Genomic DNA, 5,146 nt, shown 5'->3' with positions numbered 1-5,146 from the left:
CACTCCCTAAGGGGTCTCGTTCTCCGGCTTACCTTTAACGCAAACTCAGAGCTGATTAATGGCCAAAGATAAATTTAGCCATTGATCAGATAAATTAGAAGAATAAGGAAGACAACCACTCAGTACAAACACAACCATTGGGTCTAAACCCCCCCCCCCCCACAAAAAAATTAAAGGGTTGATTCAGTACAATGTCTTACACGAAAAGGAAACTGATTTTAAATTAGGCGCTAGCTTTTGTAAATAATTTTGGATCAGGGATATTCCATTTGGAAGTGTGACAATAAGAGGTCAAGGGAGTCCTGTTACTTCCACTCACTGTCTGTCGTGTGTTCAGGCTGTCTCCACACTGGAGTAAGTTTTTGTTTTCCTCCTTTGTTTTTCTTTTTACAGTGTCTTTTCTGCTTGGTTAGCTCACAGGAGCTGTAACTTGATCGCCATCGCTGCCTCTGCAGAAGTCTGTTCCTTAATTAAAAGAAAACAAGGGATGGCTTAAATGGTCCGTTGTTACTTTTATGTTGTAATGATCACTTCACCTAAAGAACATGTGTCACCGTTAATGCCGCGACTGTTTGGAAAATGTTTTCCACTCATGCTCTTTGCTAATTTCCTACGTCCGTTCAAGTGCTGCATTAAACAAACAGCACAGTACAATTAAAGCTGTCTGAATTTGCACATTAGTGGTTTGCATTTTTATTACTTATCTAATTTGTATTACTTTATTTTGTCTCTTGCCCTTGTTTGATCCTTTTTATATGAAGACATATCTTAGATAAGCAGTGATGTCTATATCTTGATAATTTGCTCTAATGGCCTATTACTGCGAATATCAGTACAACAATGTACTTCCTGAAAAGGAGCAAAGCCTCAGCTTGAAATTAAGTTGAAATGCAAATCTTCTCATTTCTATTCAGAAGTGGTGTTAGTTCTGTAGCTATAAAGCCAGGCCTGTTTTATCTAATGAGCATGGAGTGGTTAATTCTCCTCTGCTCCACAGCTCCTGGCAGGAGACAGTCTTGGAGGACAATTTGTTTACAAGGCAGGAGGTAATTGCAAGGCTCGACCTCTTAGCTCAGCCAAAGAAACATCAAGGCTGCTTTTTGGAATCACTGAGGGGAGGCAGACAATTAGTCACCACTGAAAACACCTCTGGTGAGCACGCCACGGTTTCTGTCTTCAGAGCCGCGCAGCACATCCAGAGATACCGTGAGCCGAGTGGTGAGTAGGCAAGATGTGTCCGGTTTTTGTCACTCCAGAGAAGAATAATTTGATTAGGTTAGAGTTGGCAGCAGAGCAGGGTTGCCTGTGGACAATTAATCCATTTTTTCCCCTGTAAAGTGTCCCGGCTGCTCTGTTGACGCTCAAGCCACCAAGCAGCATTGTCTGCTTCAGTTGGGACTGACTGGAGCAGTCCTGCCTCATCATCCTGTTCTCTCTGGTACCTCAAACCACAATCAAAAAGGCTTGCGGTCTCTACGAATGGGTTTCCTATCTTGCCATCTGCACCTTGGTTTTGGATTTGATCGTCTTTTTGGTAAACTTATTCATTAAATTGAGTAAAGAATGTTCCCCTTTGTATTCCTTTGTGCAGGAATACACAGATGTCTCAGCTCTTTGATCAACATACCATTTTATGAAGATGCCATCAGCTTGTGTTCAGTTTGCAGTATCTTCTTGAACAAACAGATGAAACTTTAATCACCGGCTAATTATTCAGATTAAGTAGAAAAAAAACACAAAGCATTGATGAATGAAGCTTGAAGGCATCGGTGCAAATCGCAACATTTTTGTCACGTTGCGTTCCATTTCTACGTGATTTTCATCTTCACTCACAGCATAAAAATGTCGTGTCCTGCATTCTCTGCCCATTCCGTTTGTAGAGAGTTCATCGTAGTTTGGAGATTATGGGTGGCATATTTTTAGGAACTTTTTTAAAACTTGAAATGACTATTTCACAAAAACGTGTCTTTCACCTCTCTATTCCAGGGAAAAAAAAAAAAAAAAGAAAGAAAAAACGCCTGCTGCCAAGCTCCATGATGATGTGCTGCAGTAGAGCACAGAACAGCACGGACAAAGAATGTGCAAAAGGAGGAGAACTAAGCAAGAGGGCTGAAACGAGACAACGTTTTGCATTTCATGATGCCGTGGTGAGGCTCTCCAGGTAAAGCACTGAAAATGGCTTAACAGTGTCCATGCAGTTGTATGAAGTACGATTATAGAAGGCAGATAGATGACTGGAATAAAGATGAATGTAACAGTGAAATATATTAACATCCAGAAAAGTAGATATATTGGCCAGACGTGGGGAGATCCTATGCATTGTGTTTCCTTGGTTAGCACAGTAGCGAACGATGGCATCATACAGTTCTGGCAGTACGGTGTTTATGACTAGAATGAAGTAAGGGGCCTCCGGTGTGGGACCCTTCTTCATGTTTTTCATGTTTTCTTTGCTGTCTTCTGTTGGTCGAGCAACTGCCTTTAACATTATTGAGACGTGTGCGACTGCGACGCATTATGTAGTGTCCGCGATGATAATGAAGATGAGGCGACCTGACGATGATGATGTGGCTGCAGGTCGAGCAAAGAAAGGCTTTTATGAGTAACATTTATCTCATGAGAATAAACAAGTCGTTAAACGGTCCTCGTCACAAAACAAACAAATAGATAAATGTGAGAAACGAAGGTTGCTGGACTTCTACAAATGATCTCGCTGAATACATTTCAACTAATCGTCTGATCAGTGTGAAGCAGCTCGCTCACTTGCGGCGTTGCGTAGGAACGTTGAAAGCATCAGAGAGGTTATTCATGCCGCCAGCTGTAAGTAACGTGCGTATTGTTGTGGCGAGGTCGGATGAGTGCGCCACTGGTGGTCTGAACAGGCTCAAGCACGAGTGGACAAGCTGCACTGAAAACATGGAGGATGCTTCCTCCTCTGCAGCTGCCATGTATCACTGCATTATTGTTTATTTACGTTATTTGTGTAGTTTTCAGATTTCCCCTGCTAGTTGTGCACCCCTGTGGTACCCTGAGCTTTTACCCCAGAGCCTGTATTTGACTGTAGGTCAAGCTGGGTCCCTTATCGATTTAGCTTTAACCGATTGGTTCCAGACTTTTACACAAGACAGTAAGACAGTACACATTTTTATACAATCTTTGCAGAAAAGCAAGTAAAGCCTTATTAACTCCAGATGAGATCTATAACTTTACATCGTATCATCTTAAATTTACAAGTCAAAACAGCGTGTTTTGATCTGGGCTCATGGTCTCTCCTCCGAAGAGTCAATGCTTTCCCAAATTTGTCATCGTATGATTAATTTCCTCTCTCCATGCATAAGTGCACCAGTTTTTCATCTCACGCAGAATATACCTGACCCCTTTTCACCCCCTCATCTACACTGAAACATGCAAGCACACACGCGTCCGAAGAAATCAATCGACCTCTGCGCTACTAGGAACCTGTCTCTTGAACTTGCATAGCTTATTTTGCAGCGATAAGAAATACTCTCCCACTGATGTGATGGAAATCTATATTCTCTGAGCTAAGTGCAATGAGAGTCGGTCGATAGTAGTCAGCAACAGTTTTTTCCGTACGTCACAAGTGGATCTCTGCAGAGTTGGGATTGATCAGCGATGCTGGATCTGCATCAGAGTTCAACATAATGAGCCTGACAGTGAGAGGCCTGCTGCAGCCAACGAGCAAACTCTCACCAAACCTTTTAGATTGTTTCATCTATAACTGCCTCTGAAGCGGGAAGTTGGCTTGAACGAGTGCCAAATGTTATTTTATTTAATTGCTTCGTCAATGAGGATACTTTCAATATAAGCAGCAGCAGTAGAATCCCCACTTTCTGGAGCTCTTTCGTTAAAGTTAATTAATTTATCCTCCGTTTGGTGCTCTTGTCTGCATTAACGCACACTTTCCCCTGCAGAAAATGACTCAGTATTTTAAGTAGAATGAAAACTTTTAATTTATCTTATGAAACCTCTGACCCCATGCTCATTGAGCTTGACTGAGTTAATTATAGCAGCAAATATGCCCTTGAAAAATCACGGCTGAGTCCAGTGATTATTCAGATGTTCACAATCATCTGCTTTTATTTGATGGTGTCTTTGCGCATTGACTATGCATGTCTCTTCTTCCATAATTGATTTGCTTGTAAACAGCTTATTAGTGCATAGATTGCTTTAGGACTCAATAAACTCATCTCATTAGGAGGGGAATGCATTAGTGCTGATTAATATGACGCTTGAATACTGATGATGCGTCACGCAGGAGTGCGGAGGAGTGCGAGCTTTTTCTTCCTAAATCTGCATAATCATCCTTTTATTCGAAACAAACAAACAATGCAATTTCAGCCTGCGAGGAGCCCCCCCAGAAGCGCGGCAGCATCCATCTCAGCTCTTCAGTCCATCTGCGTGCTCTCTTTGTGTGGAGCCACACACACACACACACACACACACACACACGGTCCACCGTGTGCCAGTGGGCAGCGCCGGTGTGAGAATGCCATCTGTACTCACACCATCAGATCCACCCTGGCGGCTGTCCACACCAAGCCCTGCTTATTTATCACCGGCTGGCACGTGGCGACGATGGTAATTGATTTTATTGAGGCCTACCCCTTGACGCCACTACCCCTTCCCCTCTTCTCCCATACTCCTCTGCCTCTACAAATAGCAGCATCCTGCTACATGACCACGGCAACTTTATCAGCCGCAAGACCATCTTTATTTTTTTTTTTTTCCCTCATGTCAAGGAGAGAGGATGGTCTTATTGCAAATGATGGGTTGTGGAGAGAATACGCTGATAGCAGCACTGATTGTAGAGCATGTTCAGGAGGCCATGGTGCACGGCGTGATTGCCCATTCAGGCTTGAGGGTTTTTTTTTTTCCAAAGAAAAAGAGGAGGGTTATGGAGATGATTGACGGCGCCGAGTGCTGCTGCAGTGGGACAGCCATCACAGGTTCAAGCCAAACGAACCAGGACAGTCAATATCACTCAATGGCTGCCACGGAGACTCCATGTTAGGGGTCTCATGAAGCCTGAGGAGACTCATTAGGAGTCAGGTACATTGAGTGATATTGCGATTCCTCCAGCAATTAACTCCACAAAGCTCACCCCACTTTATTGTGACTTGTAAAAAAA

The 5,146-nt window shown here is 43.1% G+C and overlaps 1 long non-coding RNA gene across 1 annotated transcript; it reads left to right on the top strand.

Annotated features, from left to right (window-relative positions):
- The first annotated feature begins 1,066 nt into the window (after positions 1-1,066).
- On the top strand, positions 1,067-1,538 carry LOC119018558. The gene is made up of 2 exons (XR_005074784.1): positions 1,067-1,218; positions 1,339-1,538. It is a non-coding gene; the product is annotated as an uncharacterized LOC119018558 (long non-coding RNA).
- Positions 1,539-5,146: the final 3,608 nt, after the last annotated feature.

The sequence above is a fragment of the Acanthopagrus latus genome, chromosome 4 (genome assembly GCF_904848185.1).
Source record: "Acanthopagrus latus isolate v.2019 chromosome 4, fAcaLat1.1, whole genome shotgun sequence".
Taxonomy (NCBI): domain Eukaryota; kingdom Metazoa; phylum Chordata; class Actinopteri; order Spariformes; family Sparidae; genus Acanthopagrus; species Acanthopagrus latus.
Note: the sequence above shows the minus strand (reverse complement) of the source record. Positions and strands in the feature narration are given on the sequence as shown.